Raw genomic sequence first — 25,390 nt, forward strand, 5'->3', positions numbered from 1 at the left:
AATTGAAAGAGATGCAGAACTTCAGAACCAAACTGCAAATTGTGTTACAGCCTCAATTTGAAATGTATTACATTTAGATTTTGTGTCACTGATCTATCTACACATGCCACAATGTCAACGTGGAATTTTGTTTGCAGAAACGTTTCTACATTTATAAAAAATGTAAAGCTGAAATGTCTTGAGTCAATAAGTATTCAACCCCTTTGTTATGGCAAGCCTAAATAACTTCATGAGTAAAAATGTGCTTAACAAATCACATAATAAATTGCATTGACTCATTTTGTGTTCAATAATAGTGGTTAACATGATTTTTTAAATGACTACCCCATCTCTGTACCCCGCACATACCATTAGCTGTAATCAAGTAGTGCATTTTAAGCACATATTTAACCACAAAGACCAGGGAGGTTTTTCAATGCCTCACAGGAGAAGGGCACCAACTGGTAGATGTGTAAAAAATAAAATAAAAAGCACACGCTGACTATATCCCTTTGAGCATGGTGAAGTTATTAATTAGGCTTTGGATGGTGTATCAATACACCCAGTCCCTACAAAGAGACAGGTGTCCTTCCTAATTCAGTTGCCGGAGAGGAAGGAAACTGCTCAGGGATTTCTACATAAGGCCAATTGTGATTTTAAAACAGTTAGAGTTTAATGGTTGTGATATGAAAACTGAGGATGGACCAACAACATTGTAGTTAATCCACAATACTAACCTAAATGAAAAGAAGGAAGCCTGTACATAAATCAAATATTCCAAAACATGCATCCTGTTTGCAACAAGGCACTTAAGTAAAACTGCCAAAAAAACTTACAAAAAAGCAATTAACATTTTGTCCTGAATACAAATCATTATGTTTGGGGCAAATCGAACACAACACATCACTGAGTACCACTATTTTCAAGCATGGTGGTGGCTGCATCCTGTTATGGGTATGCTTGTCATTGGCAAGAACTAGGGAGTTTTGGGGATAAAAAGAAACGGAATAGAGCTAAGCACAGGCAAAATCCTAGAGGAAAACCTGGTTCAGTCTTCTTTCCAACAGACACTGGGAGACGAATTTACCTTTCAGCAGGTCAATAACCTAAAACACAAGGCCAAATGTATACTGGAGTTGCTTACCAAGATGACATTGAATGTTCCTGAGTGGCTTAGCTAGAGTTGTTGTATCAATTTGGCTTGAAAATCAAGAAAAATGGCTTTCTAGCGATGATTAACAACCAACTTGACCAAGCTTGAATATTTCAAAAAATATATAATGGGAAAATCCAGGTGTGCAAAACTCTTAGAGATTTACCCAAATAGACTCACAGTAAGGTATTTTTAACATGTATTGTCTCAGGGATTAAATACTCAAGATATATTAGTCTTTTATTTTTAATAAATGTAAGACTTTTTCTTCCACTTTGACATTACAGAGCATTTTGTGTAGATCATTGACCAAAAATGAAAATGAAGTCAATTTTAATCCCATTTTGTAACCCAACAAAATGTGAGATTTTTTTTTCAAGAGCTGTGAATACTTTCTGAAGGCACTGTAAGTAATACTAGCAGCATAATCTTTGTGAGAAGTTGGCAGACATGAGCGCAATTTCGCACAATGATTGATAACAGTGCCATCTCTATCAGGTGTCCATTCATTTTGCCTGCTAGGAGTCCCACAAACTCACGTTTATATCCTAACTTAGTTGATCAAAGATAACAAAACAGAAAGCTTTTCCCTACCTTGGAAACGTGTTTACTCAATAGGCTACTGCTTGGGGATGGGGTCCTGAGTCAAACATGTAACCAATTCACAAACTTGCAAAGATAAGTAACACATCCGTGCATGCTAAATATCCGTCCATATGAAATATTACCTTACCTTATCATCAGAAGAGTAACGACGAACAGTTTGGGCTACTCCCGCACTTTGATTCATGTTTCAGCACCTTGGACCGCTCCAGTGGTGGTAGAAATAAATACAAATCACCGTGCGCCTTTATGAATCCGCGCTCTCTTTGTATTGAGCAAGCAATGTTGTGTTGGTGATATATAGAGGGCAATTGGCCGACAGGGGACTCGTTGGAACTAGTGATGGGTCGTTGCGAATGAACGGCTCTTTTTGATTGGCTCTTTTTGGTGAACGGAATCGCATCTGTGAAATAACCGTTCGTTTGGCTCCCTTGTTGGCATACTGTTACTTTTTTATTTAACCTTTATTTAACTAGTTAAGTCAGTTAAGAACAAATTCTTATTTACAATGACGGCCTACCCCGGCCAAACCCTAACCCGGACGATGCTGTGCCAATTGTGCGACCTATGGGACTCCCAATCCCTGCCGGTTGTAATACTGCCTGGAATCGAACCAGGGTCTGTTGTGACACCTCTAGCACTAAGATGCAATGCCTTAGACCCCTGTGCCACTCTACTACTGCTTATTGAGCTTCAGACAACTAATATCTGCATATAAATTCGAAAAAAGTATATGAAGTATCTGAAGGTTGTAATTCCTTACAACAGGAACAATGGATAGTGAGGAGAGATACTTTTTTCTGGCCCACACACATTTCTACAGTGCTTTTAAAAAACGTACTTTTTCTGCTGGCCATCTAATAATTTGGTCAGGTAAAAATGTATTGGAACTCACATGTGAAGCTCTGACATAATGGCAGTTAACTTTCTAGCTTTACATTCGAGATGTGATAGTTTCTAGCTGAACGTTGTCTTTTAGCTAAATAGAGCCACATGAGCCGGGTCAATGCCCATCACCAGTTGGAACCAGTTTACTATTCCGTTTTTTTCGCGCTGTGCTTTTTGGGCTATGACATGCATGGTTTCTCACAGCCAATGATGCCAGTGCGTCAAAGGTTACTGCAATCTGGGATCCTTGGGACGGACCTGAATACCCGGGACGAGTGGTGGTTGGAGTCAACAAAGCGGCATGACAGAAATATGATGCCAAGTTTTCGAACTACCAGTAGTTTCTTTGAGAATATATATAAAGTGATCTGTGTATTTGAACAACAGCATAAATACACCTATTTCACATTTGCATGTCAAAACCTTATGACTACCACCGTTTGGAACAGATTCAATAATACTATTCAGGATGAGCAGCCAGCTCACAAATGCACCAGGGAGAATGCAACAGTGATTATCTATCTGGAGGTAGCTACCTAACATCATGTCAGAAAGCATGATGCGCTAGCCAGTTATATGAAATAACTTCACATTTCCGAGTTAGTCAGATATTAGTTTAGAAAGACTGAAAATTGTCATGGGAGTTATGTACATAGCAAGCTGCTTATCAAAGGTAGATAACTGGTGAAGTTGACTCAAAGCAAATTTATTTGATCATGCTTTGTGATACACCCGGTTTTAAGCTGTTTTAGTCCACACAGCATGTCACCTACAGTAGGACCTGATGAACAACATGGGGGGAAAGGAATATTTGCCATGCTTTTTTGTCCTACTAGATCCACGATGAGAAGGTTCTAGCTAGTGTATCCTTCTGTCCTTGGACTCTTGTTGGATGTAGTTGTCCAGTTTATCCGGTCCCAGGATCCCATGACGGTTATGATGATTTATTTACGAGTTAATTATAATTAGCTTTTTGCTTTAGCACCATCTGTACCTGATTGAGCAGATCTAGTCTCACGTGCGGAAGTAAGCCGTCTGGTGTGAGAGACTCATTGAGATGGAGTCTAGAGGAGACCCAGAAGTTCTGACTGAACGGATGCACATTTGAGCACCCTAGGGCGTTACATTTACTTTGTGCTGTTATAATTTATGCAATGAAATCCTGCGATTTCATTAGGACAGTTCCCCCTCATAGATGGGTTAGCTGACAACGTCACGAAAACAATGTGCATGCTTCAATGGGCAGAAGTAGGTGAGTTGTTGTGATTCTGGATGCCCAGATAAATGCCAACAATGACAAGAAACTGCCATGTGGGGAATCGTAAATGACTCGTTTCTGCTAGTTTCGTCTTGTTCTTGATACCATGTTTGTTTGAAGTGTTTTGACTGATTTCATGTCAATGCTAATATGGCAAGCTAGCTAACCGACAACTGTAACGATTTATTTGAGAGACAATATTGTGCAAATATATTTATCCATGAATTATATAAATATATACTTTAAAATACAAATATTTGAACTTTGGTAAAAAACAATCACAAGTTTTGTAATTTTTTTCACAAGTGGGGTGCCGCCCTTAATCCCCAAATGGGCAGGCCACCGCTGCCTTACCCTAAACCCTAACCTTAACCCTTACCCTAAACTTAAGCATAACCCTTACCTAACCCCAGGGGTGCAACTTTGGTTTTAAAAGTGGGTGGGACAGTCGGATAAACACGCCAAACAGCCTACCCGACCTCTTTGAGGCGTCCGCGAGGTCCTAAAGCACACTGTTGCCTTGTTTTGTATCACATTCCAAGTACTGTTCGGACTCTGACCTGGTTTATGAACTCTCGCCTGTCCCCAACCTGCCTTTTGCCTACACCTTTTGGTATAATAAATATCGGAGCTCAGCCATCTGCCTCCTGTGTCTGCATTTGGGTCTCGCCTTGTGCCTTTATACACTTTCTGAATCAGTCAACCTGAATGAAGGAGCATGAGGTTGCCAGATTGGCCCCTAAGACCTGCTGGGTGCACTCAATGAGTATGAATCTGAAAACATGGATAGCCGATAAACTACAGTAGACTGGAGGCACTGTGATAGCTTGCCTACATGTCTCTCTCAACCGGTGTAATAGATTTACGTAAAAGACAACCTGAATAGATATCTTGCAAAAGACTCAACCTGATCAATAACATATTATTGAACTACATAACAAATCACATTACAGAAAAATAATACACTATTTTTAACTTTCATTTCATTTTTGTTCAACCAGTCACTGCTGAAAGTAGTTCAGGTACTCTGGCCTGACAACTGTGTGACCAGATCTGGAAAATAAAGTGTTTGTGCGTGTTGTGACCTGACTCCATTTGTCTCAATGTTATAATGCAGTGACGTCTGCCTATGTTTTGGGGTTCCAATATACAGTATCTCCAGGTATCGACTGTAATAATCCATCTTTGCAATGGCCAAACCAACTTCATTTCTAGATCTGAAGACACATATATGGGATGACACTTGTTAACCTTCACTGCTCTATCATCTCTCCTAGAATGGACCCTGGGAATGAGTTTCCAACACAGTGTAGTGATGTGTCATTTGAATGTCATATGTTGAACAATGCTGGACATTATGTTGAATTGACCTTAACCAACTTTAGATTTTCTCCAGAAAATGCTTTATCTACCTCCAAGACAATCTGTCATAAAAATGGCTCTTGACACCTTCTGTAGGTGTGATATCATGTGACCTAGCAGGACTAGAAAAGTACTGTTCCCCTCTCTCTCACTCTCTTAACTCTGGACACAAAGGAGTGAGAAAGACATCCATCTCCAGCAGGCCGACCACAGGCCCTGGACCTTTGCCTTTAATGGACAGAACTGTTAACTAACTGTTAAGTTAGGGGAAAAGTAGTTTCTAGGGAATAGTACCTGTAACCCAGTACAGAAATTGGGACAAAAGTGCCCATGCAGTAAACAGGCTCAGAAGAAGACATAAGACTTAATGTCACGTGTGCTCCCCCTCCAGCCTCTAGGTCACCAGGCTGCTCGTTGTGGCGCACACCTGTCACCATCGTTAAGTGCATCAGCGCATTATGACACTCACCTGGACTCCCTCACCTCCTTGATTACCTGCCCTATATATGTCACTGGCTTTGGTTCCTTTCCAAGGCATCATTGTTTCTGTTTCATGTCTGTGCGTTGTTTGTATTTCTTGTTTTGTGTTATGTTTTGTTTATTGATTAAATCACTCACTCCCTGAACTTGCTTCCCGACCCTCAGCGTGCTCGTTACAGAATGACGCCTCACCAAAGAGAAGCATCAGGGAGTGCTTTTTTAGTTTTGGAGGTGATGTCGGGTCCGGGTGTCAGAACCGGAGCTACCTGGGAGGCCTCAGCCGGTTTGTCGGATTCCCATGCCTTGACGGGTTCCCCTGCCTCAGCTGGCTTGACAGGCTGCCATGCCTCAGCGGGTTTGATAGGCTCCTATGCCTCAGCTGGCTCGATTGGCTCCCATGCCTCAGCTGGGTGAACAGGTTCCCGTGCCTCGACCGAGGCAACCAGGGAGGTCTCAGCTGGCTCATCAGGCTCTCACGCCTCAGCCGGTTCGTCAGGTTTCTGCGCCTCAGTGGAGGCGACCGGTCCGCTCCTGATCCCTGGGATCGTCCCTGTGGTTGGCGTCCTGCGGCTGTATCCGAACGCACTGGGGATACTGTCACGTATGCTCTCTCTCCGGTGCTCTAGGTCGCCATGCTCCCGCGCCTCAGCTGGATCGAATGGTTTCCGTGCCTTAGCAGAGGTGACCGGTCCGCTCCTGATCCCCGGGATTGTAATCTTGGTCGGCGTCCTGCGGCCAGAGCCGCGCCTCGGGGAGGGGGTACTGTCACGTGTGCTCCCTCTCTGGCCTCTAGGTCACCAGGCTGCTCGTAATGGCGCACACCTGTCACCATCGTTACGTGGATCAGTGCATTATGACACTCACCTGGACTCCATCACCTCCTTGATTACCTGCCCTATATATGTCACTCCCCTTGGTTCCTTCCCCAGGCATCATTGTTTCTGTTTCATGTCTGTGAGTTGTTCGTGTTACTTGTTTCGTTTATTGATTAAATCATTCACTCCCTGAACTTGCTTTCCGACTCTCAGCGCACTCGTTACACTTAGAATAACTAGTGCAGCCTGAATGAAACACTTAAGCTAACCTTCTTCAAGGAAAGAAGAAGACAATTAGAGCACAGCCTCTGCGACTTAAGCAAGGAATTGACAGAGCTAGCAACACGCATAAGGACACCAACAGACCTTGATCACAGATGGAGTATAACATAATTTAATGATCAGGATCTCCAGGTCTTTACTTATCCTTCATTATATTTCCTATTTTGTGATCATTCTGGCAAATGTCATGCTCATCATTGTAAATATTTTTATGAGTGTTATTAAATGTTGATTGTGTAAATCAATTGTGTTTGTCTTGTTATTCTGGTAAAAAAAAAATCCAATTGATTCGTAAAGAATTCATACCTTAATCAATGTATTACTATTATTCTAATTGTAGTTTTATAGAGTTATTACTTTAACTCATAAATCAGGTCTTCTTAGAATACTATTTTGTCCAATAACTGGACTGGTGCCCTGCTAATTAATTTCGTAGTAGTAGGTGTACACACTACCTTACAACACTTTTAGGACTCACTAGTTTGGTCATCGCAGAGACAAGTGCCCCATCAATTTTAATGCTACCTGCAGGCTGTCCTCCCAAGCCTGTGATAGCAATTGACTTCACCCAGGGTTTGCTCACAGTGACATTTGAGGATTATTAGAGCGCTTCTTCGCAAGGGACCTCATCCTCACAGCATTGGATGATGGGGAAATGGCCAGCTATACGCACTTCAATGTCACTGTTCTGTTCCAACCTGGGCCACACAGAATAGTTTTTTTCTCGCACTACTGACCCCAAATGAGCCTAGCCAAACCCGAGCTGTTCCGATTATAGTTGCTGGAAGCGTACTGAACGAACAATGTGAAAAGAAAAGTACAGTTTGGTTTGGGTTGGCAACATAGTGTGAAAGGGGTATGACAGCTACACCATGGACTGATCTGAAGAAAAATACAAGAAACACAGCTTTGAGTAGGGGTGTTGCTGTAAAAGCTAACTAATCTACCTGCGTTTTCATTGTGAGCGTGCTAGAGTTTTCCCACTGCTCCACCCCCTTGGCTCACTCTCGAACATCAGCATCAATAAGTAAATTGTCTCATCTGTTTGGTTCTCACAGAGCTCTTTGAAGAGGATTGCTTCCCCAACTTGAAAGACATTTTCCACTGAGAGATACGCTGCCTTTTGAGCTGGTAAAGGTCGAGGTGGGAGAGTGAGGGGTCACTGTCCATCGATCAGCGTCCAAAATGTCACTGGTAACTATAAAGTCGGATGGGGATGGGCTCTGAAATGAAGCCCATTGCAGAAGTCTTTAGACCGGTCTTCTCATCCCAAAGACTGCCCCTGCATATCTGTCACTAAGTGTCAAATCAGTGGCTCGTTTGTGTGTGTGTGTTCACTGTGTGACCCCTGAGTATCTTCCGTTAGGAAAATGGAGAACAGATACTTTATCTGATTTTACATGACTTTCTGATGCATTGGTCCAGTCATTTCTGTGCAGTTTCCAATGTTGTATCTTTTTGGACCATTCTGCCTCAATGTGCATGTACATAAATCTCATCCTCTCCTCCCTGTTTATCCTGACAATAATCTGTGCATTTAATCCTGTCCGATTTCCCACCAGTCTCTGGTGCCAAGTACATGTCTGTAATCTCAGACTATTTTAATCTATCAAATCAACATGCATATGTCCTAACTACCAGCGAGCATAGAATTTTGTTCTATTTATAACTTGGTCATGATTTAATTCTCTATTATATTCTGTAAACAACTCCCGGTGACAGTTATGAGCTCTAACGTGGGAATAAGGGTGAAGCTCTAGTGAGGCAACGAATCATGATCAAGATGTTTCAGCCTGATCATGACAGCACAGTACAACACAGATTTTATCCACTCAAACATTCTCTTTAATTTGTTTTATCTATAGCCCTAGCTCTAGTCTCTTCTCATTTACCCACCGTATGGATTGATTTCTACGCGCTCTTGGAAAAAAAGGTGCTATCTAAAACCAAATATGATTCTTTGGCTGTCCCCATAGGAAAATCATTTGAAGAACCCTTTTGAGTTCCATGTATAACGCTTTACACAGAGGGTTATTTTTTTTTCTAAGAGTGTGTCATTCACTCTCATCAATCTTCTGTCACGTTCGTTGGAATGATCGGACCAAAGCGCAGCGTGAGTAGCGTTCCACATAATTTATTAATAGTGAAACTTAAGCAAAGACAAAACAAATAAAGAATAAATGAACCGTGACGACAATGCAGTGCTAACAGGCAACTAAACATAAATAATATCCCATAACCCACAAGTAGAAAAAAAGCTACTTAAGTATGATCCCCAATTAGAAAAACAAACCGAGCACGCCACATAGAAATAATAAACTAGACTAGCCCCCCAGTCATGCCCTGACCTACTCTACCATAGAAAATAAAAGCTTTCTATGGTCAGGACTTGACCCCCCCCCCCCCCCGCCCCAAAGGTGCGGACTCCGACCGCAAAACCTGAAACAAAAAGGGAGGGTTGGGGGGGTGTCTAGTATCGGTGGCGGCTCTGGTGCAGGACGAAGAACCCTCTCATCCTGCGGACCCGCCAGCATTGGAGGCGGCTCTGGTGCAGGACGAAGAACCCGCTCATCCCGCGGATCCACCAGCATCGGAGGTGGCTTTGGTGAGGGCCGAAGAACCCGCTCATCCTGCGGATCCAGCCCTGGACCCAGACTGGACGCTGTACCTAGACTGGGCACCAACGCAGAAGAAGACTCTGGCCATGGAGCTGGACTGGACGCCGTGCTTAGACTGGGCATCGGCGCAGGGGAAGGCTCAGGCCATGGAGCGGGACTGGACGCTGTGCTTGGACTGGGCACCAATGCAGAAGAAGACTCTGGCCTTGAAGCTGGAGGTCCCGAACCGTGGACTGTCTCAGGAGGTTCCGGACCGTGGACCGTCTCAGGAGGTTCCGGGCCGTGGGCCGTCTCAGGAGGTTCCGGGCAGTGGGCCGTCTCAGGAGGTTCCGGGCAGTGGGCCGTCTCAGGAGGTTCCGGGCAGTGGGCCGTCTCAGGAGGTTCCGGGCAGTGGGCCGTCTCAGGAGGTTCCGGGCCGTGGGCCGTCTCAGGAGGTTCCAGGCCGTGGACCGTCTCAGGAGGTTCCGGGCCGTGGACCGTCTCAGGCAGTTCCGGACTGTGGACCGTCGTTGGAGGTTCCAGACTGGTAACCGTCGCCGGAAGCTCTGGACTGGGGACCGTCGCCGGAAGCTCTGGACTGGGGACCGTCGCCTGAAGCTCTGGAACGGGAAGGCTCTCTGGAGGCCTGATGCGTGGGGCCGGCACAGGTCGTGCCAGACTGGTAACACGCACCTCAGGGCGAGTGCGGGGAGTAGGCACTGGACGTACCTGACTGAGGACACGCACTTCAGGAAGAGTGCAAGGAGGAGGCACAGGACGTACTGGACTGGGAATGCACAGTGGAGGCCTAGTGCGTTGAGCCGGCACAGGTGGCACCAGACTGGTGACACGCACTTCAGGGTGAGTGCGGGAGCAGGTACAGGATGCACTGTGCTGTGGAGGCGCACTGGAGACCTGGTGCGTAGAACCGGTGCAGGATATAACTTTTTCGGGCTGGCTCTCGGGCTTCCGTCGTGGTTGCGAACCCCGGATTCGTCGTTGATCCTCCTTCGCTGCCTCCGCCTGCTTCCATGGCAGGCTCTTGTCTCCTGCCATGATCTCCTCCCACGTCCAGGAAGTCCTCCAATCCCTTCTCTCCCATGCCCAGGATCCCTGCTCCTCCTGGTCACGCTGCTTGCTCCTGGTTTGATGGGATATTCTGTCACGTTCGTTGGAATGATTGAACCAAAGCGCAGCATGAGTAGCGTTCCACATAATTTATTAATAGTGAAACTTAAGCAAAGACAAAACAAATAAAGAATAAACGAACCGTGACGACAATGCAGTGCTAACAGGCAACTAAACATAAATAATATCCCATAACCCACAAGTAGAAAACAAGCTACTTAAGTATGATCCCCAATTAGAAAACCAAACCTAGAACCCCACATAAAAATAATAAACTAGACTAGCCCCCCAGTCACGCCCTGACCTACTCTACCATAGAAAATAAAAGCTTTCTATGGTCAGGACGTGATATCTTCTTTGATCTTTATGCAATAATTCGTAACTCCTGAAATGTCAAAATGAGGAAGATCGTGAGTGTATAAGAGAGATGGAAGAGTGAGAAAGCCAGTGTTATCCCTTTTCTCCTTGGTTCTTGAGTTAATTGGCGTCTGTCTTGTCTTAGCTCAACATTGATCATTGGGACCTTAAACAACAGTCTATAATGCTTTTCTCTTCCCCTAAATGTAAGGATTCATCAATCAATCAATCAGTAATCAATCAACCAATCAGCTTGATGTCCCAGTGACCACTCTACAGTAACGAGAGTGTTGTCTCCTGTGCCTACCTTCAGCTAAGGCAGCTACACTACATGCACTCCTAGCCTGTCAATCACCTTCCCTCCCTCTCTCCCCCCTCTCTCCCCAGAGAGAAATATTTGAGTGTTTGTTTGATTTAATGGTCCCCCTCCTGTCTAGTGCTCTGTTTCACTTTTAACATTTCAATCCCTGGTTGGAAGATTGCTATTTCCATGCTTTTCTGATGTTTTTCCTCTGTGCTAGACAGTGTTGTCTTCGTCATAAAAAATAACCACTGCTAGTGTGCTTTCTCTCTCCAATACCTATGCAACAGGGAATTTTTTGATAGATGAGAAGGAGAAGTCATTTTCTTCCTTTGATGGATCCCAGACTTCCCAGGTGTTCACAGAGTTCCGTTATCGGAAGTTAATCTGCTGGCTTTAAATGTATTTCCCTTAATGGAAAAATATTGTATTCCCATAATGTAAAAATATTACCACAATTATTGTCCAAATACAAAAAAGAAAATGTTGTCTAAGCCCACTTTGTAGCCAAACCCAAACCTTTTAAGTCATGTGCATTCTCCAATGATAAGAGTATGCATTAATAACAAAAACAGTAATATGGAAATAGTAATCTCAGAGATTAAGAATGTGTTTTCTTCACGGTTCTTTATTTAATTAAACTCTTAGCTGACTTTGTCATTTTTATTGTTTTAATGAAACTATGACTTGCTTTGAGTTAGCAAATGTCATGCTCATCATTGTATTCAAATTAGGTCTACTGGATATTTCGGTTCCAAACAGCAAAGAAAACTTTCTTGGCCTCGCAAATGAAACCTACAAAACTCATCAAACAGAATTTAGATAAAATGAAATCCGGAAGCTGTATCCCCCATTGTTCTAATCCAAGAAAGCCCAATCATTCAAAGGAATGGTTTAATAGGATTTCCAGGTCATACTTCTGATTGAACTCATCCACTTCTGTGTTTTTTATCTTGGAAAGTAGGCTAGCATCCACCCTCTCAATCCACACATATCCGATGAAAGCTTTTGTAGGCAGGTTGACCTTCTAGCCGCTAGCTGTGATTACCACTCAGGTTTCTATTAAGGCCAGCCAGGGCACACCCAATCAGCACCCACCGAGCATGTATCGCTTGCATCGCTACACAGCTACGCTAGCCCTTTCTCTCTCTCCCTTTCATTTGCCTTATTTTATTTCATCACGCATATCGCTGAGTGTGTTCTCAACTGTGTTCTCCAGGGCCACTTTCTTCCTTGTCATATGTTGTCCATTAATTATAAATGAAAGACTGTGTCTCTGAAACATGTTGTTGGGGACATGGGTTGATGGTATGGGGCCAAGGTGAGAGGAGACCCTAGGGACTTCCTTCTACTTCATGAAAAAGAAAACCACACTCAGAGAGAGAGAGAGAGAGAGAGAGAGAAGCTTTACCGTACAGGATCCTGCAGGGTATGAAGAAGTGTATACAGTAACTGGGATGACGTAAACACCACCCAAACATACATGAAATGAAAGCATGGTGAGTTCCAAATATGTTGTGGCTTTCATGAAAGAGTATTGTCTAGACTCTAGAGAGAGAGGGAGAGGGAGAAATGCTTTACAGAACAGGACCCTGCAGGGTATGAAGTGTATACAGTACCTGGGATGATGTAGGAACCACCCAAACATACATGAAACTATAGCATCGTGAATAATGTCCAGAAAGCTGTTGAAATCGGTCAGTGCGGCTAAAGATATGGGATCATACTTTTACCCGTTTCTCACAGCAAGAAAATACATTTGTTGGGGTTGATACATTGTTAGTTAGGGCAAATCAAGTCAAACATTTTAAAGTGGAATTGACAAATTTTAGAAGCCTTTTTAAACCTTGAATACACAGTAAGTTTACATTTCCTGCTGTGCAGGACATTTCCTGCAACAACAGGGTAATCAAATTAAGATCCTACATCTGTACATCTATCTACAAAGTATGGTTGTGTTGAAATGCCAAGCAGAATTTATAACCCACAACCATAGATATACAGGTAGTGCAGGGGCGATTTTTGCATGTAAATCTTGCGGCAAACTACATAATACATTAATTACACTATAACAGTGACAAACGGTGCCCACAAATGGTTAGGGCCTACATAAAGCTGTCCCAAAAGCAGAGCTTTTTTTTCAGCACAATGGCGTGAATCCTTACCACTGCTACACCTGGCTATCAGTGGAGCCTGGTCTGGCAGTGAAACAGTTAATTCAGCCTCATTTACAGCCTTTTTAAAAAACATAGCTGATATGGCTGACTTGCTTAAACAAATGTCATTTCTACTGACAATTGAGATGTGCAAACTATGACATCAGGGGACAACGAGTGTATAAGAGGCAATCCTTAATTTCGATTAAGACATTCATGAGCGAGCTAAGATGGACGTAGTCAATATAGCTATTTGTTCAGTGACAGAATTCAGAACTTGGGCCGTTCTCCCTCTCGTATTCTCCCTGTACACCAAGTCAGAACCATAGGATAAATAAAGGGGGCATATAAGCAGACAATGAAAGCTCTTACAATATTCGACGATTACATTTCTCAAAATTAGGCTATAGGCTAAATTGTGCACCACCAAGTAAAATTATTAGGGTGAGGCACATGGGCTACTAACAGCTTACTACACAACATACACTTAGTACTTTCTTTCTTAGCTACAGTACACATATCTCCCTGGCATATTACATAATTTATGCAGCAGCATACAAGACATTTTTGGACTCACCTTGTTGTGCTCACTTGAACAGGAAAGTGGCATGGCGGGCCTTGTGTGCAAATTTTGTCATCAAAGTTGGGCATTCTCTGGATATATGGCGCTTTCAAGACAACTGGGAACTCTGAAAAAAATGAGGTTGAATCATGACGTCAGTGATCTTCAGGTCAGAGCTCAAGAAAGAGGCCCGAGTTCCTGACTTGAGTTTCCAGTTGTCTTGAACTCACTGAAGTCTGAAATTGACCAGTTCCGAGTTTCCAGTTGTTTTGAATGTGGCAGAAGTCATGCTGGATTTATGTATTCAACCTTTTCTGGCCCATAGCATGTGAATGTTTGTTCTTATAAGCTTGGAAAAGAGACCCTTAAACCCAGACTTTGACCACACACCCACTCTACTGAATAGCAGGCTAGTGATTTCTTTGCAACGCTTGCAGTTAGCCACTGATCCCTTCCAAACCACTCATTGTTGAATTTTCAATTTCCAACTTGTTGTGTAATGTTTATGTCCAATGGCCGATGAGCACCGGGCGATAGGCAGGCTCGAGGTCAGGACAGGCAGGGGTTCAATGATCAGGTCTGAGTCCAAACAGTACAAGGGGATAGGCAGGCTCGAGGTCGGAACAGGCAGAGTGGTCAGGCAGGTGGATTCGGCGTCAGGACAGGCAAGGGTCAAAAACCAGGAGGGCTAGGAAAAAACAGACTGGGAAAAATAGGAGCTAGGAAAACCGCTGGTTGACTTGGCAAAACAAGACGAACTGGCACAGAGAGACAGGAAACACAGGAATAAATACACCGGGGACTAATCGTAGCCCCCGCCCAGACCCCGGATCCGGCTATGGCGCCGGGCTGAACGCCGTGCCTGGACTGGGCATCGGCGCAGAGGAAGGCTCCGGCCTTGGAGCGGTACTGGATGCCGTGCCTGGACTGGGCACCAGCGCAGAGGAGGGCTCCGGCCATGGAGCTGTGTTGGATGCCGTGCCTGGACTGGGCACCAGCGCAGAGGGCTCCGGCCATGGAGCTGGGTTGGACGCCGTGCCTGGACTGGGCACCGGCGCAGAGGAAGGCTCCGGCCATGGAGCTGGGTTGGACACCGTGCCTGGACTGGGCACCGGCGCAGAGGGCTCCAGCCATGGAGCTGGGTTGGATGCCGTGCCTGGACTGGGCACCGGTGCAGATGAAGGGTTCTGCCATGGAGCGGGACTGGACATCGTGCCCGGACTGGGCACCGGCGCAGAGGACCGACACTGGAGGCTCCGGACCGTTGGCCGTCACTGGAGGCTCCGGACCGTTGACCGTCACTGGAGGCTCCGGACCGTTGACCGTCACTGGAGGCTCCGGACCGTTGACCGTCACTGGAGGCTCCGGACCGTTGACCGTCACTGGAGGCTCCGGACCGTTGACCGTCACTGGAGGCTCCGAACCGTTGACCGTCACTGGAAGCTCCAGGCCATTGACCGTCACTGGAAGCTCCGGACCGTTGACATCACTGGAAGCTCCGGACTGTGAACATGCACTGGTGGACGAGTGCGGGGAGCCGGCACAGGACGTACCGGACTGGGAAGGCGCACTGGAGGCCTGGTGCGTGGAACCGGCACAGGTTGCATTGGACTGGTGACACGCTCTTCAGGGCGAGTGCGGGGAGCAGGCACAGGACGTACCGGACTGGGGAGGCGCACTGGAGGCCTGGTGCGTGGAGCCGGCACAGGTTGCACCGGACTGGTGACACGCCCTTCAAGGCGAGTTCGGGGAGCAGGCACAGGACATACCGGACTGGGGAGGCGCACTGGAGGCCTGGTGCGTGGAGCCGGCACAAGTTGCACCGGACTGGTGACACGCTCTTCAGGGCGAGTGCGGGGAGCAGGCACAGGACATACCGGACTGGGGAGGCGCACTGTAGGCCTGGTGCGTGGAGCCGGCACAGGTTGCACCGGACTGATTATACGCTCTTCAGGGCGAGTGCATGGAGCCGGCACAGGTCTCACCAGACTGGTGACACGCTCCTCAGGGTGAATGCCGTGCAGAATACACCTAGTCAACATATCTCTCAGTTCTCTCTCCTCCAACAGCTCCATCACCTCCCCGACGGTCTCTGGCTCTCTCCGCGGCTTCACCGACAGCTCCTTGTGACCCCCCCAAAACATTACCACAATATTATTGGAGTTTCTGTGGCAGTGGACTGAAGACATGCTCTTCAGGGCGAGTGCGAGGAACTGGCACAGGTGGCACCAGACTGATGATACGCTCTTCAGTGTGCCTGCACTGCAGCATAGTCCTCGCCAAAACCTCTCTCCGGTATCCCTCATTAAACTCCTCCACCGACTCCCAGACGGGCTCTGGCACTCTCCGCTGCTCAGCCGACAGCTCCATGTGCCCCCCCCAAAAAAAAAATCTTGTGGTTTCTGTGGCCATGGTCCCCGGCGTTGTCGCTGTCCCCCTATGCTCCTTGGCGACTCCCGCCAAGGAAGGGTCTCGTGTCCTCCCATTATCTCTTCCCATGTCCAACTCACTTTATCCTCCATGGCACGCTGCTTGGTCCTTTTGTGGTGGGATATTCTGTCACGGTCGTGATAATGGACGGACCAAGGCGCAGCTTGTGTTGAGGTCCACATCTTTATTTGCATTGAAAACTTAAACAAAAAACAATAAACATACAACGAACGTGAACTACTTGGTGCTGAACCAAGGGCTCTCTATGGTCAGGGCGTGACAAATGGGGAAAACAGATGACACCCGGAGGTGGGTGGAAACAATCACAAAGACAGGTGAAACAGATCAGGGCGTGACATTAGGCCCTAATCTATGGATTTCACATGACTAGGAATACAGATATGCATCTGTTACCTATAAAAAAAAGTAGGGGCGTGGATATTGGCAGGAACTGGAAAACTCTGTTGTACACGTCGGTCAAGAGCATCCCAAACATGCTTGATGGGTGACATGTCTGGTGAGTATGCAGCGTCTCCTTCCTTGGACATTTTCAGCTTCCAGAATTTGCGTACAGATCCTTGCGACATGGGGCCATGCATTATCATGCTGAAACATGAGGTGGTCTCAGACGATCCCTCATGTGAAGAAGCCGGATGTGGAGGTCCTGGACTGGCGTGGTTACACGTGGTCTGCGGTTATAAGGCCGGTTAGACATACTGCCAAATTCTCTAAAACAATGTTGTGGCGGCTTATGGTAGAGAAATTAACATGACATTATCTGGCAACAGCTCTGGTGGACATTCCTGCAGTCAGCATGCCAATTGCACTCTCTCTCAAAACATGAGACATCTGTGGCATTGTGTTGTGTGACAAAACTGTACATTTAAGAGTGGCCTTTTTAATGTTCCCAGAACAAAGTTCACCTGTGTAATGATCATGCTATTTAATCATCTTCTTGATATGCCACACCTGTCAGGTGGATGGATTATCTTGGCAAATTTGAGAGAAATAAGCTGGGGTACACATACTAAGACAAAGAGGTGCTGTTTTGATCGCTCGGATGCTTTCTCCAGTGAGATTGATGAGTCTTGCTGTCTGTGCACATCTTGGTCGAAATTATCAATATATTCAGAGATGACCTATCAGATCTCAGAATTGGGGTGGCCAATTAGATTTCAGCAGGGGCCATGGCCAACCCTGGGCCACCCCATGAACAAGCCACAGCAAATGTAGGTCCCTGGCATGGGTACAGCAGATCCAAAATAAGTGTAGAACATAAAAAGAAGATAGCTCAGGGAGTATGAGCTGGTTTGAAATAAGGGCACCTTTCCTTCAGCCTTATGTTGTGTGTGCATAACAGATGTTCAGAAATAGCCAGAAGAGAGGAAATTGAAAGACTAGCCTACTCTATGGCAGCAAAGCCATCGACATATGTGATCAATAAATTATGCTGGAATAATGATGATAATTAAGAACTGTGTCAAAGAATATAGGCTACACGGTAATGTGAGCCATTGGTATTTCAACATACTTGACTGTCTGGATTCAAGCTGTGTGTATTCTGTATTTCTTTCTTCCTTAAAACAAATAGAAACTTAATCACTATGTAGATACACATGGCTTACGTAGCTGCACATGGCTTGGTAAGTGTGGATTCACCTTGAACCCCATTTACTCTAACAAGGAGAGATTCACATGGCTAACTGTGTGCTTTGTAGAGCATCAAGTGGAGATTACCCCAGGCGTTTGGGACCTCCACTGGTACACTTCACAGTATGGGTGTAAGCCTGACGGAATAATAATTAATGTGTTGGAGCTATTTAAGACTTTTTGCAATTAAGAAGAGAAAGAGTGAGAATAGCTGCACAGAGGGAATAACCCGAGAGCGGGAACGTTTCTGTTGAACAGAGAGATAGTGACACAAAGTGCAGCATAAATCATATTTGAAATGGTTTCAGTGTTATGGTGCCAACAGTAGCGGGACAGATTTGCATTTAAGAGGGAATAAAACAATAGATGGAACAAAAGGTAGAAAGATGATTAGGCAAGGGACATTAATAAGTTAAAGTATAAATAAAGACTGTTTGGTGGTGTAAGCTTTGTTTTTGTCTTTAATTCCAAAAATAATAGATGCAAACCTTTACTGGTACAAATGCTTCCTAAATCACTTCCAAACAGCTCATTCTCAAAGTTGTTACAGCGATGTTCGAGAAAAATCATGAAAGACCCTATCTCTTCGGTAGACCACAACAGGAGAGCCATGTAAAGCTCAGTGGTTATCTACACTCTTAGAAAAAAAGTGCTATCTACTACCTAAAAGGGTTATCCAGCTGTCCCCATAGGATAAGCCTTTTAAGAACCCTTTTTGGTTCCAGGTAGAACCCTTTTGGGTTCCATGTAGGACCCTTTCTACAGAGGGTTGTACGTGGAACCAAAAAGGGATCTCCTATGGGGAAAGCCAAAGAACCCTTTTTTTTTAAGTGTGTACTCATCAGCAACCCATCCACCATATGGTTTGAGAGTAGCAAAATCCCACTAGAATGCATGGACACAAGCGGATAACAGCAGGCAGCATGATCAAATGGTCTCTCCCAATGAACACTGGGAGCCCAAGAAGCTAGGAAACACCTACGTTCAACAGAGCATCACTAGCTTGTATGTCCTACTATGAGCACTGTACACCACATCTGTGACACACCCAGAGAACATACTAGTGGGAGTGTTGCACACCAAGGGAGACGGCTGTGTGAAAACTATCCTACTGGGCACACCACATAATTTCAACATGGATAATTGGTTAATATTTGGTTGAGACGTTGATTAATGAGATTAAACCTATATTCGCCAAGTCAAAAATACTAAAGTTAGTTGACTTTCCAATGTGTTATCACTGCGCTTTCAACAGCAAAGTTCAAATGGGAATACAATGTCAGATGTTTTGTTTATTTATACAACAGATTAATGTGTTATGACTGTGCTTCATCTAATAGCAGAACGAAATGACCTGGATTGCAGTTGAGATTAAATCAAGAGTACATGGTGCAATTGATCAATGCCCGTTCGAGATTATGCACAGGTTATTACAGCAATTGTGAAGATCTCCACAGACTTGCAAGGAACTATGCATGTTGTCTTGGATATGCACACTTTATATGATTATATAAGAATAAATGTATGGTCACAGTAACCTCAATGTGACATTTTTTCTTAAGTAATCATATAAAGTGTGCATGTTCAAAATAGTATAATTCGTTGCAGGTCTGTGGCAATCTTCACAATTGCTGTAATAATCTGTGCATAATCTCAAACGGCATTGATCACTAAATATCATTACATATGAAATCAACCTGAGCTTGAAACCCTAAGCCTATTGTATTGAAAAATTAGCTGTTGATGACTACAAATTCTATATAGGCGTAAATAGCATCACTGATGATATATGAGTGATAAAGTATGGTCACATTTCATTTACTATGTTAAACCTATCTTGTGGAATGACTTTGATAGCAACAGTGAATCTATTTCGTTTTTAAAGGTGCACTCTCAAACTTTTCCACAATAACCTGCAGGTCCTCACACAACTTTTTTCATTGACCTTTCCCCCCCCGGACGCTTTATCTGGACCTCTGCAGGACCTCCTCAAGCCGAAAAGCTAAGTAACATTATGCCTTCTCATTGCAGTCGCTGTACTCATAATATACAGAAGAACTATCGCCTTATGGTGAGGATAGCCGAGTTGCAAGCCCGGCTTCAGACGAAATCATTAGGTAAGGGAAATTTAAATGTAGGAAAGGATGATACAGCGATTCCACCATTAAATACTGGTAGTAGTGTTATATATATATATATATATATATATATACTGCTCAAAAAAATAAAGGGAACACTTAAACAACACATCCTAGATCTGAATGAAAGAAATAATCTTATTAAATACTTTTTTCTTTACATAGTTGAATGTGCTGACAACAAAATCACTCAAAAATAATCAATGGAAATCCAATTTATCAACACATGGAGGTCTGGATTTGGAGTCACACTCAAAATTAAAGTGGAACACCACACTACAGGCTGATCCAACTTTGATGTAATGTCCTTAAAACAAGTCAAAATGAGGCTCAGTAGTGTGTGGGGCCTCCACGTGCCTGTATGACCTCCCTACAACGCCTGGGCATGCTCCTGATGAGGTGGCGGATGGTCTCCTGAGGGATCTCCTCCCAGACCTGGACTAAAGCATCCGCCAACTCCTGGGCAGTCTGTGGTGCAACGTGGCGTTGGTGGATGGAGCGAGACATGATGTCCCAGATGTGCTCAATTGGATTCAGGTCTGGGGAACGGGCGGGCCAGTCCATAGAATCAATGCCTTCCTCTTGCAGGAACTGCTGACACACTCCAGCCACATGAGGTCTAGCATTGTCTTGCATTAGGAGGAACCCAGGGCCAACCGCACCAGCATATGGTCTCACAAGGGGTCTGAGGATCTCATCTCGGTACCTAATGGCAGTCAGGCTACCTCTGGCGAGCACATGGAGGGCTGTGCGGCCCCCCAAAGAAATGCCACCCCACACCATGACTGACCCACCGCCAAACCGGTCATGCTGGAGGATGTTGCAGGCAGCAGAACGTTCTCCACGGCGTCTCCAGACTCTGTCACGTCTGTCACGTGCTCAGTGTGAACCTGCTTTCATCAGTGAAGAGCACAGGGCGCCAGTGGCGAATTTGCCAATCTTGGTGTTCTCTGGCAAATGCCAAACGTCCTGCACGGTGTTGGGCTGTAAGCACAACCCCCACCTGTGGACATCGGGCCCTCATACCACTCTCATGGAGTCTGTTTCTGACCGTTTGAGCAGACACATGCACATTTGTGGCCTGCTGGAGGTAATTTTGCAGGGCTCCGGCAGTGCTTCTCCTGCTCCTCCTTGCACAAAGGCGGAGGTAGCGGTCCTGCTGCTGGGTTGTTGCCCTCCTACGGCCTCCTCCACGTCTCCTGATGTACTGGCCTGTCTCCTGGTAGCGCCTCCATGCTCTGGACACTACGCTGACAGACACAGCAAACCTTCTTGCCACAGCTCGCATTGATGTGCCATCCTGGATGAGCTGCACTACCTGAGCCACTTGTGTGGGTTGTAGACTCCGTCTCATGCTACCACTAGAGTGAAAGCACCACCAGCATTCAAAAGTGACCAAAACATCAGCCAGGAAGCATAGGAACTGAGAAGTGGTCTGTGGTCCCCACCTGCAGAACCACTCCTTTATTGGGGGTGTCTTGCTAATTGCCTATAATTTCCATCTGTTGTCTATTCCATTTGCACAACAGCATGTGAAATTTATTGTCAATCAGTGTTGCTTCCTAACTGCACAGTTTGATTTCACAGAAGTGTGATTGACTTGGAGTTACATTGTGTTGTTTAAGTGTTCCCTTTATTTTTTTGAGCAGTGTATATATATATGCTCTAAAAACTGTATTTATTTATTTACTTTGTTGTGTTTTAAATGTTTTATTGGCGCATCCATCACCCCCCTCTTTGTTTCTACAGCTTTTTTGCGACATATACATTGTACACATTAGGAACACATTTTTTGATGTACAGCACCAGTCAAACTTTTTTCTACATTGTAGAATAATAGTGAAGACATCAAAACTATGAAATAACACATATGGAATCATGTAGTAACCAAAAAAGTGTTAAAGTAGCCACCCTTCAAAGAAGCCACCCTTTACCTTGATGACAGCTTTCAACACTCTTGGCATTCTCTCAACCAGCTTCAGGAGTAAGTCACCTGGAATGCATTTCAATTAACAGGTGTGCCTTGTTAAAAGTCAATTTGTGGAACTTCTTTCCTTCTTAATGCATTTGAGCCAATCAGTTGTGTTGTGACAAGGTAGGGTGGGTATACAGAAAGCCCTATTTGGAAAAAGACCAAGTCCATATTATGGCAAGAACAGCTCAAATAAGCAAAGAGAAATGACAGTCCGTCGTTACTTTAAGACATGAAGTTCAGTCAATGCGGAAAATTTCAAGAACTTTGAAAGTTTCTTCAAGTGCATTTGCAAAAACCATCAAGCACTATGATGAAACTGGCTCTCATGAGGAACACCACAGGAAAGGAAGACCCAGACTTACCACTGCTGCACAGGTTAAGTTCATCAGAGTTACCAGCCTCAGAAATTGCAGCCCAAATAAAAGCTTCAGAGTTCAAGTAACAGACACATCTCAACATCAACTGTAAAGAGGAGACTGCATGAATAAGGCCTTCATGGTCGAATTGCTAAAAAGAAACCACAACCTAAGCACACCAATAAGAAAAACAGACTTGCTTGGGCCAAGAAACAAGAGCGATGGACATTAGACCGGTGGAAATGTGTCCTTTCGTCTGATGAGTCCAAATTTGAGATTTTTAGTTCCAACTGCGGTATCTTTGTGAGACGCAGAGTTCGTGAACAGATGATCTCTGCATGTGTAGTTCCCACCGTGAAGCATGGAGGAGGAGATGTGATGGTGTGGGGGTGCTTTGCTGGTGAAACTGTCAGTGATTTATTTGGATTTCAAGGCACACTTAACCAGCATGGCTACCACAGCATTCTGCAGCGATACGGCATCACATCAGGTTTGAGCTTAGTGGGACTATCATTTCTTTTACAACAGGACAATGACCCAACACAACTCCAAGCTGTGTAAGGCACACCTCGACTCTCCGACCAAGACTGAGAGTGATGGAGTGCTGCATCAGATGACCTGGCCTCCACAATCACCCAACCTCAACCCAATCGAGATAGTTTGAGATGAGTTGGACCACAGAGTGAAGGAAAAGCAGTCAACAAGAGCTCAGCATACGTGGGAACTCCTTCAAGACTGTTGGAAAAGCATTCCAGGTGAAGCTGGTTGAGAGAATGCCAACATTGTGCAAAGCTGTCATCAAGGCAAACCTTGGCTACTTTGAAGAATATAAAATATATTTTGATTTGTTTAACACTTTTTGGTTACTAAATTATTCTATGTTATTTCATAGTTTTGATGTCTTCACTATTATTCTACAATGTTGAAAATAGTAAAAATAAATAATAACCATTGAATGAGTAGGTGTGTCCAAACTTTTGACTGGTACTGTATATATACAGTTGAAGTCGGAAGTTTACATACACTTAGGTTGGAGTTATTAAAAGTAGTTTTTTAACCACTCCACACATTTCTTGTTAACAAACTATAGTTTTGGCAAGTCGGTTAGGACATCTACTTTGTGCATGACACAAGTAATTTTTCCAACAATTGTTTACAGACAGATTATTTCACTTATAATTCACTGTATCACAATTCCAGTGGGTCAGAAGTTTACATACACTAAGTTGACTGTGCCTTTAAACAGCTTGGAAAATTCCAGAAAATTATGTTATGGCTTTAGAAGCTTCTGATAGGCTAATTGACATCATTTAAGTCAATTGGAGGTGTACCTGTGGTTGTATTTCAATGCCTACCTTCAAACTCAGTGCCTCTTTGCTTGACATCATGGGAAAATCAAAAGAAATCAGCCAAGACCTCAGAAAAACAACTGTAGACCTCCACAAGTTTGGTTCATCCTTGGGAGCAATTTCCAAATGCCTGAAGGTACCAAGTTCATCTGTACAAACAATAGGACACAAGTATAAACACCATGGGACCACGCAGCTGTCATACTGCTCAGGAAGGAGACGCGTTCTGTCTCTTAGAGATGAATGTACTTTGGTGCGAAAAGTGCTAATTAATCGCAGAACAACAGCAAAGGACCTTGTGAAGATGGTGGAGGAAACAGATACAAAAGTATCGATATCCACAGTCAAACGAGTGCTATATCGACATAACTTGAAAGGCCGCTCAGCAAGGAAGAAGCCACTGCTCCAAAACCGCCATAAAAAAAAAAAGACTATAGTTTTCTACTGCACATAGGGACAAAGATCGTATTTTTTTTTTAAATATCCTCTGGTCTGATGAAACAAAAATAGAACTGTTTGGCCATAATGACCATCGTTATGTTTGGAGGAAAAAGGGGGAGGCTTGCAAGCCGAAGAACATCATCCCAACCGTGAAGCATGGGGGTGGCAGCATCATGTTGTGGGGGTGCTTGCTGCAGGAAGGACTGGTGCATTTCACAAAATAGATGGCATCATGAGGCAGGAAATTTATGTGGATATATTAAAGCAACATCTCAAGACATCAGTCAGGAAGTTAAAACTCGGTCGCAAATGGGTCTTCTAAATGGACAATGACCCCAAGCATACTTCCAAAGTTGTGGCAAAATGGCTTAAGGACAGCAAAGTGAAGGTAATGGAGTTGCCATCACAAAGCCCTGACCTCAATCCTATAGAAAAGTTGTGGGCAGAACAGAAAAAGCATGTGTGAGCAAGGAGGCCAACAAACCTGACTCAGTTACACCAGCTCTGTCAGGAGGAATGGGCTAAAATTTACCCAACGTATTGTGGAAGGCGACCCGAAACGTTTGACCCAAGTTAAACAATTTAAAGTCAATGCTACCAAATACTAATTGAGTGTATGTAAACTTCTGACCCACTGGGAATGTGATGAAAGAAATAAAACCTGAAATAAATCATTCTCTCTAGTATTATTCTGACATTTCACATTCTTAAAATAAAGTGGTGATCCTAACTGACCGAAGACAGGGAATATTTACTAGGTTTAAATATCAGGAATTGTGAAAAACTGAGTTTAAATGTATTTGGCTAAGGTGTATATAAACTTCCGACTTCAACTGTAGTATACACATTACATGTAAATAATTAGTACTCAGACTCATCTGGTATACATTATGTATAGTGTTTTGAGTTGTATCTATTACCGACCATGAGCTTTTTAATCCTACTGCTCAGCTACTCTCCGTAGACCACCCTCTTCCATATGTGGGGCGGCAGGTAGCCTCGTGATTAGCGCTTTGGACCAGTAACCGAAAGGTTGCTAGATTGAATCCCCGAGCTGACAAGGTAAACATCTGTCATTCTTCCCCTGAACTGTTCCTAGGCCGTCATTGTAAATAAGAATTTGTTCTTAA

The sequence above is a fragment of the Salmo salar genome, chromosome 25 (genome assembly GCF_965601325.2).
Source record: "Salmo salar chromosome 25, fSalSal1, whole genome shotgun sequence".
In the NCBI taxonomy this organism is placed as follows: Eukaryota; Metazoa; Chordata; class Actinopteri; order Salmoniformes; family Salmonidae; genus Salmo; species Salmo salar.